Consider the following 10877-nt stretch of genomic DNA (forward strand, 5'->3'; position numbering starts at 1 on the left):
TTTTTGGGTATATCCACAATATTTGTATATGAAACAATGTCAAATATCCCCAAAGAGAGAGATATATTCACGATACATATCTAAAAATTGAATATCGATAGATACCTATATCCTGATATTTTGTATTATGGTTGCAGCAATACAAATGAGTTCATATAATATAGTAATATTAAGATCTCATTGATTCCATGTGGTCCACCACTGTTTCTTTATTAGAGGAATAAAAGCAATTTTGTTAACAACTAAGAAACAATGCGCGCCGCAACATATACACATGCAAACACTTAGTACATGCACCTAATACGGGGTATCGATCTATTAGTCTATCACTCACAAGTTATAGCCAGGCCCGGCCCTGCGTTTGAATGGCCCAATGCAGTCCGTAGAATGAGGCTTTTATTTCCTTTTTTTCCAAAAGAATGGACTTTTTATGTGGGTTTTTAACACAGTAGTGGGAATTTGTTGAGTTTAATGGGGCCTTTTGTTTTGGTTTATATTAGGGGCCCTATGCAAGGCCTTAGACAACATTGGCCCAGGGCTGCCCTGGTTATAGCAACAAGCACTTTGATAAGTGCTAACTACATCGAAGGATAAAAATCGCATGCATGCATGCATCTTTCTTTCTACATTGTAAAGAGGAATAGGTGAGTGAGCTGACTGAATGTGCCATGGAAAATACAGTTCACACAAAACGACAAAAACTTTTTTTTTGTTAAAGTCAAACCCTTCGCACCACTCTTTCGCTGTTTTTGGGTTTTTTTTTTTTTTTTTTTTTTTTAAAACGCGTCGTGGGCACGTGCCAGATTACTAGTTTAATTAAAGGCCGAACCTAACAATCTATCTTGTAACTACGTTCGATCATCATAGCTAGTTAGCCATAGAGAAAAATATATAATGGAATCTCATGTATCTATTTATCTATTCTATCTTAAATTTTAGCTCGGTTTTTGTAAACCCGTAAGTATAAGGCTAAATTCAATGGTTGAGAACTCCTTATCCATATTTCTCTAAAAAACAGTGTTATAACGATATAAATTAGTAATTGTTCAACCAATGATGTGAAACATTCTACTTCACTCCAACTGGAGTAATTTGATACCTTCTAAAATTGGCGGGGACACAAACAATACGTACTACTCCACTTCAAATGGCACAAGACGACATTGTTGTTTTTATGCGCCACTTAAAGTGGCACCATTTGTGTTTTTCCAAACTATTCCAATTAAGCTCGCGTAAAATACATTCTGCATTATTCAAAATCACTCTCTATATATAGATATAGAGAGTGAAGTCCGGATGAGGAGTAAAAACCACCACTTCCTACTTCACTTTAATTTTATGGGGATATAGAGCCATTGGACTCAGTCTCAGCAGTGGTTTTGATTTTTTCGACTTTTGTGTAGATCTACAATAGAAAATTCTATTCTACATAATAAAACAAATTGGTTTTTTAGATTTGGGATATCCAACGTTCTCAATTTCACAAGTTTGAAGAGTTATTTTACTCATGACAAAACACCGTGTCTAATTTAATTAAGAATAAAAAATAATAATGAACACAAGGGTTTTCTTGGAAAAAGGCCACTACACCATAATAGAATATTTGCAACACGCACTTTTATTGATTTGCAACGGTTATTAACCGTTAGCAAATTGCCAACGTTAAATAAGCGTTGGCAATGTTGTAAAGCGTTGTTTTATTTGGGTGAATTTTTCAGAATTAATTGCTAACGCTTAAAAAGCGTTAGAAAAGTGTTACAAACTAAAAACTTGAAAATTTTGAAAAATAGGAAACAAAAAAAAATCGCGCTCTATTATTTTGGTCGAAATATAAAACACAACTTTCTTTCTCTCCTCTCACTCTCTCTCACCGCCGCATTTCAAGAATCCTAAAATTGAAATCTTTTTCCTCAAAATCATCATCTCAATCCAATCCAGTTTTATATTATCATTTCGATCTAATTATCATCTTGATCCAATCCTGTTTACAGACCAATCCAGAGAAAAGCACGAGGTACGTACATTATTGTAAAATTTTATTTGATGATACCTGATTATTCGCGGAAAAAATGGTTAAAAGGTGACAGTTTGACACATTAAAAGGTGACGTTGGAGAACTTTTCAGACATAACCCTCGAGAAAGCACTGTTTAGGGAATTTCGAAACATACAAAGAGTTTAGGCGAGGTCAGAGTTCTTGTAAGAAATTCAGCTTTTAATAATTTAGATTACAACCTTGAAACCGATGGTAATGACGATGGACCTCTTGAAGCCGATTACAACCTTGAAACCGATGGAAGACTTCAGGTTTTTATTTTGATTGACCTATTATTTTTGATTGACCGATTACAACTAGTAAAGTTTTTATTTTTAAATTGAAGCGTCAATAAACCATGGTACATTGTTCATAGTTGTAAAAAAATTCAGTTTACCAATCACAAGCAAAATTTCTGGGGTCCCAATGTTTACCCTTTCAGTTCAGCTTCCTCTTTTCTCATGAAGCTATACGATTGTAGATTATAATATCAACAATCTAACTTTCACGAGTCAGTTTTCTAATAGCTTCCTTTTGTTTATTAGGGACATTTGGATGCTGAACTAAATGAGGTTGGGAGACAACAAGCAGAAGCAGTAAGTTATTGATGCTTAGAGTATATTTCTGAATATCCTTTACTTTTATTGATACTTGATTGGGTACTTTCTTTCGTCAAGGTGGCTGATCGATTGTCGAAAGAATATAAAGTTTATGCTGTTTACTCATCTGATTTAAAACGAGCGTCTGAGACTGCTCAACTGATATCAACCTACTGTGGTGGTCTTGAGGTATGAACACTGAAGCATTTTCTTATTAAGCTACTTGCCTGGAATCTTAAGTTTTATATGATGGAAAAGAATCCTCAATATTGTAGTACATACAGTTTTCTTACTTTTCTAGTTTTTTCCAGCACCATTGGTGAACTTTAATCGATCTCATCACATTCATATAGGGGATATTTTAATACTTTTAGACACCCCACTTTTGCCCTTGGGAAGATTCTTTCACAATTTTTGCCTTTGATTAAGTGATGATCATATATATAATATATAGGGTGATTTGAAATTTGTTTCCCCATTTACATAAAGTGTGTCCTTTTGATCTTAAATTACTGTCATTTAATCATGTTCTTGGTGTATCTACGATTCTACAGATGAACTTCAGTTGAAATCTGATTACGTGCCCAAAATTCATCAAATGGCCCTCGACACTTCAATCCCAGCTTCCTTGTTTTCCACTCACTTGTTGGATTTGTCTTTGTCTTAGTTGAGTTCTACATGAAATGGCCATTTGAAACATGTTTAATGTGACTAGTGTTTTGGTCAACTTATAAGAATCTACTCACGTAAAATACTAGTTCCTGTGTTAGACATAAATGATTATAATTTATAACCAAATCCTAAATCTAACCAACTATAACTATCAATTTGTACATTCGATTATAACCTTATTCATGGACTTCTGCCAACAATTCTTTCTCTGTTACTTTCATCCCCATATCTTCAACCAATCCAACTTCTTTTTCTGCTACAATATCCTTCTCTGGCATTCCAGTATGGAAAGCTGGTGGGGACTTTGGCATTGTCAATTCTTCAGCTCGTTTTGAACTCCAACTTAGTGGGAACCTTCGTTTAACTAACGGTTCAGGTAGCCTCGTTTGGGAATCTAGAACGTCAAATAAAGGCATTTCTAATGGAACACTTGATGGCTCAGGTAACTTGTCTTTGAGAAATGAGTCAGTCACCATTTGGTCTAGTTTTGACAATCCAACTGTCTCGGATTCTACTTGTTCCGGTGCATTCATTGCCGGGTCGGGCAGGCTCTTTTGTAGTAACCATTCTGTATGGAGCAGGAGTGAGATTAAATTTGATACTTATGGTTGGTCAAAGAAGAAAGGAAAACCTCCAGATTAAGAAGAGTGAAACTACGGCCCAATGGGAACGATTTTTCGCCCCTCTCTAGATAAGAAGCAGAACGCGCCATCACCTACAGCCCTTTCCTCTGCCGGGGACTTCCACGAAATGAAAACGGGCGGCATCGTCGTATGCTCGACATTAGTTGCCCTGGTTTATATCCCGGAGTACTCCTATGGCCGATTTGTCACCCATACATTACGTTCGGGCTTGGCCCCATCCGTGTGGAGAATGCCCCCAAAGAAGATACATTTCCAGCTTCAAAAGAACATGACTACACTACAAGAAGCAAGGGATGAGCGCCCAACGCGCGAAAGCTAACGTGCTTTAGTTTTCTTCCTTCTTCGGCCAGGCTTACAAATTTATCGAAGAGAAAGTCCAACCTGTTAATAATATGACAACTTCCTTTCAAAAGAATCTATTAAATGCGACCCTCAATTTTTTTATTCGTGATATCCAGCAAAATGGTACTCGCTCCTCTTTCTATATGGAGTTTATTTCCTACTTTTCTGGAAACTAAGAGTCGTTCTGAAAACAAGATCGAGAAAAGCTGAAAGAGCGCTTCTCCGAGCATAATTAGAATAGTGCTATTTGTTGACTTAGGCTACTTACTTCGTTCCCTACTTTAGCCGAAAAGTAAGGAATAAGATCGAATGAATGGTTGGAGAGTGAGATGGTTCACCAGTAGTAGTAGTAGTAGTAGTTTTATCTAGCGACCGGCTAAAACACCAGTTTCTCTGTTTTATTGGAAACACAACCAATCATGCTCTCATGATTCCAAAATAATATTGAAATCATTAAAAATAAGACAACAACAACAACTAAGTAGGGTTTTTTTGGGGGTTTATGAAGAGAGAGATAATCAGGGCACAAAATAGGCCGAAATCTCACATTGGAATTGGTTCAACTATCTACTGCTGAAAATCTGAAAGTTCAAATCACGAACACAGAGTAGCCTCAAGACGCGTCTATCTTGAGGAGGCCAAGTGTCTTTTGTAATTATGAAGTAGAGAAATTCTTCATCAATGCATGCTCATACAAACGGAAATAGACTTTGAAAGATTAATGAATTATTGACTAATTAATGGTTTGTGTTTAAAATTTATCAAATAATCTCTTAAGTACGATGATGTTAGATGCATTTGTCTCCTCTTTTTTTACTAAAATGATCATCATTTAAAGATTCTGTTTTTAAGAGTAAGTTTATAGTTACAACTATTTGCTCTGCCTTTGAATAGATCTTCTCATGTGTGATGGGTTGCCGAATCATTGTCGGTCTAATTTTACCGATTCTAGCATATCAACGCTATCGATTTGTGTTTTGGGTATTCCATTGCTAACTTAAGTGCAAGGTAAATTAAGCCCTGGTGTTTGGTGAAAATAAACTCCACACCATGCTTGTGAACCTCATAAAATGTCAAGTCAGTTGAAATAAGGGGTTTGACTTGCTTAGTTTTGTGGAATTCTAAAACAGAAATAGAAGGGAACCATCAATTGACATGAGTGAAAACAGTTGGAGGAAGAGTAAGCTGGAAATTTTCAAAACAATTGGAGGAAGAGTATGGTTGCTTAGATAAAGATATGTCGACTGAGGGTTTGACGGCGGTGCCTGCCTAAGGTGGTAGTATAGCCCAATGTTACGGTAGATTAAATCAATTTTTCTTTGTTAGTATTCTTTGTAAATGGTGTGCTACTGGTAAACTTTCAGCATATAATTTGCGAAGGTGAAGTAAAGTATTTTCATGCATGGTAGACTAAAAGATCTGTATTCTACATGTTTAATATTACTACTTGAATTCACTTTGTGCTACTTGCTTTAATTAAAGGAGAACTAGGATTGTGGATCAATGTATACTTGTTCTATGTATCCCTAGGAGTTAATTAGTAGTGCACACACCAATTAAGTAGTAAGTTAATTCTATTTATAGCTATTCCTTTAATATCATAGACTTAGTTAGAATTTCGAGAATACTAGTGCTGCTTGCTACCTAGGCCAGCTGCGCTGGACCGACTTAGAGCTTACTTTTGATGTAGTTGGAGTCAAGTTTAGGATTCAACGACTTATACAAAAGCCTTAGTGCTCTGTGTCTATATTCAAGGTTTGATTGTGTATTATGTTGTATCAAATCGATAGATTACACAATGTGCTTGTTCAACCCCCCACATGTCTAATTTTGCAGAATGTCTCGGCCAATTCAGAAAGAGTGGATGAATGAATTGGACAGACTTGGAGATGTGTACAAACAAGGGGTGGCTGATTTCATTCAATTTGCGACTGTGAACAACCGCGGCTCGACCACGTGTCCTTGTCCTTGTAGAGAATGTTGAAATGGAAAAAACTTTGTGTTTGATACAATGTCTAGACATTTGATTAGGTATGGGATGGATAAGAATTATCGTGTATGGGTTTTACATGGTGAGAACCCATGTACGGATCCGGTGGTGGAGCCAGTGATTGAAGAAGAAAACACCGAAATTTGAAGGGCTTGGGATGGGAATTTTGTTGATGCTTCTTATGGAGTGCATGAAGTAGTTGAATGTGATTTGAATGAGGATGAAGAAAATCATATGGGGATTTTGAACCACCACTTTGTTCTTGAACTGATTTGGGGAAGAGGTACAACGAATACAAGAAAATGGCGAGAACAAAAGCTATACCCTTCATGTGAGGCTCCCATTACAACACTTTCGGCAATTGTTGACCTTCATAACTTGAAGAAGAAATATGGTTGGTCGGGAACTAGTGTGTTTGCACTTTTGTCCCTTTTGAGGATATGGTTCCCAGAAGGAATCACTTTGCCATCAAAATACCCTGTAATGAAAGCAATGCTGAAAGATCTAGGAATGAAAGCCACAAGTATCAATGCATGTGAGAACAATTGTATGTTATATTGGAAAGATGATGCTAAGTTAACGGAATGTCGTCAGTGTAAAGCACCTAGATACAAAGTGAAAGAAGGAAAGATGGGTAAGAAAGAAACAAAAGAGCCTAATAAAGTTTTGAGACATTTTCCCTTGATTCCAAGGCTCAAGAGGTTGTACACTATCCCATGGATAGCGAACGAAATGACATGGCACGACCGAGCTACACCTTCTTGGGATCATATCGACATCCCATCGACTCAATCCCAGTGGAAAACATGTAAAAAGAGTTGGCCTGATTTTGCTCAGGAAGGGTGTAATGTTTGGCTTGGAATTGCAACTGATGGTTTCAATCCCCGTGGAATACAATCCACTAGCTACAGTTGTTGGCCTGTTTACTTGGTACCTTATAATCTCCCCCCTTCTTTATGTATGAAGCCCGAGTTCCAAATGATGTGTTTTCGATACCGGGCGGAAGGCACGGGTCAAGATATCGACATTTTTCTTGACCATTGTATGAGGAGTTGGAGCGGTTGTGGAAGGAAGGGGTGCCGGCTTATGACATGCATAAAAACAGCATTTTACCTTGAGAGTTATGCTAATGTGGGGTATTCATGATTTTCCTGCTCTTGGAAACTTAGCGGGTTGCATAACACATGGTTACAAAGCATGTCCGATTTGTTCGAGATAACACTCAATCGATATATATCTTGAGCATGCAAAAAGATTGTTTACACAAACTATCGCCCCTTTCTTCCGTTCGGTCACCCGTTTCGGTCAGGCAAATACTTGGGACTTAAGACTGAAGAATTGAACATTGCTCCACTAAGGCTAAGTGGAGAAAAAGTTATGCAGCAGGCGAGTCATATCAAGTATAAGTCGGGTAAAATCCCAACAGGTAGCAAAAGAAGCACATCTGATGTGAATTTGGATGATAGTGTAGATGATGAAGATGTTCAAGTTACAGAGGCTTGGTATAAAAGGTCTATTTTTTGGGATATGCCCTATTGGCCCACTCATAAATCCGACATGTTGTTGATGTGATGCATCTTGAGAAAAATGTTGCGGAACATCTACTAAATTACATCCTAGACAAGAAAGACAAGTCAAAGGATACTGATGGGTGCACAAGAAGATATGAGGAAGAAGATGCGAATTCATAGTGGTGGATGGATGCAATCGGACCGATCCGCGGGGAAACCAATAAAACCGAAGGCTCCATTTGTCTTAACTAAAGGCGAAGTTAAACTTCGCAAAATTTTGAAGGACTTGAAGCTTCCTACGGTTTCTCATCAAATCGAGCAACATTGTCGCTTTAAATCCACCGGTTTGTTCAGTAATGAAATCACATGACTATCATGTCATTATGTGTTATTTGCTACTGTATTGCTTCAACATGCTTTTCCTAAACATCGCGTGACCGCAAAGAGCTATTCATCGGATAAGCTTATTCTTCAACTTGTTATGCTCTAAAGTCTTAGTCCGGCAACATATCCAAGAGGCCAAGTACATGGTTGCGAAGCATTGTGCATGCTTGAAAAATATTTTCCACCATCGTTTTTGATATCGGCATCCACCTCATGGTGCATTTGGTGATGAAGCGCTACTTTATGGAACTGTGCATCAAAGGTGGATGTTTCCATTTGAGCGGTATGTAAATTACTTTTACCTTAATATCTTCTCTAGCTTTTTCTATAATTGGATTTTTAAAATTGAAAGTGTATACTTAAATTTCTTGTTCTAATAGAGGCGATGAAAGAGTGTAAAATATTCCCAAGCAATAAACGATATGTTGAAGGGTCCATTCGAGAGTCGTATATTGTTTCCGAGTCGATTAGGTATGCTATGGAGTATATGCCCAATTTCGCGGGATGGAAATCATAAATCGAAGCGTGTAGCCTTTACGGATGAAGATGAAAGTATAGTGATGAAGGGCCTTTTTGCTCGATGGTAAGACTGTGACTCTAAGTGTTAAACAATGGATTCAAATCGTAGATGGGTCCTGTTTTAGACTAGTCGTCGAAAAGCTTGATGATTACTACAGGTGTGTTTTATTTTGACACATTTGATTTCTAAACCTATTCTAGTACTCTACATGAAAATACTCATGCGTAATTGCATGAACGATTTGTAGTGAATACCGCTCCTTACAATCTCGTGGTAGAGGAAAAGGGGTTGCAAAGTCGGAAGTCTGGATACAAAACAGATTTCATTGTGCGGTTATATAACAAGGTATTCTTTAATTCATCCATTAGTTAAAAGGAAATCTGAAGTTAGTAATATTAGCTTTCTAACTATCGTCTTTTTACAGTTATTGGCTGCAAACGACACCAAGAATGACTTATGGCGATTAGTTGAAGGACCATTGCACCAAGCTAAAGCGTATAGAAAGTACCGCATCAATGGTTTTGTCTTTTCTACTAGGTCGCATGGCCTAAAACAGTTGTCACACAAGATAGTGGTGTTTGCATGGAGGCAATCACGCCGTTTACGTCAAGTAGGAAAGACAAAAATCCAATTAGATGCATCGACGAAGTGGTATGGGGTTATTGAACAAATATTAGATTTTGGACTATACGGACTTTCAACAAGTAGTCTTTTATTGCAATTGGGTGAGGGTGGAAGACAAGACCAATGGCGCAAAGCAATCCGGACTCTAATTTGGTGTTGGTCAATCTTAATAAGATGAAAAGTGTTGATCAGTATTTTTGATGAGCGGTCATTCTCGCTTCGAAGCTAGTCAAGTGTTTTATTCGAAGGACTTGAAAAATCCTAATTGGTCGGTAGTCATCCATTCACCGAAGGCGATTGGCGTGTGGAGTTGACTCACTAGATGTACCAATTGTTTTCCAATCTACCCTTGAGGACCAACCTAATTTGAAGCCTTTGATGAAGTGTTTAACCTGATTGTAATTGTTGTAGTTTCCAAACTATGATAATGTAATGAAATACTTTTGTTTGGATTGAATCGTGTATATGCTTTTATTTATTCTTCTTTCTCACCTTTCATGATTATATTTTTCAGTACCAGACTACTAATAGACTATTTTGCAATATATGTTAGGATTTCATTTGAAATGGTATCAGGTCAAACCACAACCTAGTGCATCTCAACCTTCTGGTTCTGCCTCACATGCATCACAGCCTTCTACTTCAGTTTCACATCCATCTCAGCCTTCAGGCGACGTGCAAGAATCAGAAAATGTTAGGAAGTTACCTGTATTGATTGATATTGATGGTGTTGTCGTTGGTGATAATGCCTCCAGATGGAATACTCGTGCTGGTAGTCTCATTCGAGCTCGTATCCCAGTTAGTTACACTGATTGGAGGCTTGTACATTCTGAATTCAAGGATAAGGTTTGGAATGCCTTAATGGTAAGGTTTACCTCTCGATTTTTTTTAATGCATTCTAGACATTTTGAGTTCTAGCTTCATTCACATTACTATATAACTTGTGTTTTACAGCGTGAATTTGAAGTTACAAATGTCGACCAAGCACTAGCTCGTTCACATGCAGAAAAAAACTTTTCTACTAAGTTTAGATATGGAAAATGGGTCTTGCGAAAAGATATATTGAATAAGTTTGAGACCTTGGAAGAACAAATCGCCGCATGCCCAGCTAGCATTGATCCAAATCATTGGGAACAGTTTGTAATATATGAGAACACTTCTGAGGTGATGGCAAGAAATGCGAAGAATGGTAAGAATATAAAATTGAATGATTCTCGACATACACTTGGGCGGGATACGTATGCCAACATGTTGCATAAAATGGTAGGTGTCTTTCCATAAACTTTTAAATTTTTATCACGATATGCTAACAATTGTTTACCAATGTACATGTAGAATAAACAAAATCCTAACAAGAAACACGGACGGGTAGACAGCTGGAAAGCAGGACATGAACGTCGTAATGGAACTGTTTTTGGAGAGCTTTCGAGCCCGTTATGTGAGTTTGCATTTCACTTGAGTTCCAACTATAATTTTGTTAAGTCTTTGACATAGTATTTCCCTTTGTAAATGATGCACCTAACTAGTGTGCGGTGTTAGTTCGTTACTTTGTTATTA

The 10877-nt window shown here is 37.4% G+C and overlaps 1 long non-coding RNA gene across 1 annotated transcript; it reads left to right on the forward strand.

The window, feature by feature from the left end:
- The first annotated feature begins 1800 nt into the window (after window positions 1–1800).
- On the forward strand, window positions 1801–4150 carry LOC147505063 (uncharacterized). Its single transcript, XR_015220527.1, has 4 exons — window positions 1801–2306; window positions 2580–2630; window positions 2712–2822; window positions 3188–4150. It is a non-coding gene; the product is annotated as an uncharacterized LOC147505063 (long non-coding RNA).
- The last annotated feature ends 6727 nt before the right edge of the window (window positions 4151–10877 follow it).

This window comes from Coptis chinensis, chromosome 4, assembly GCF_015680905.1.
Source record: "Coptis chinensis isolate HL-2020 chromosome 4, ASM1568090v1, whole genome shotgun sequence".
NCBI classification, from domain to species: domain Eukaryota; kingdom Viridiplantae; phylum Streptophyta; class Magnoliopsida; order Ranunculales; family Ranunculaceae; genus Coptis; species Coptis chinensis.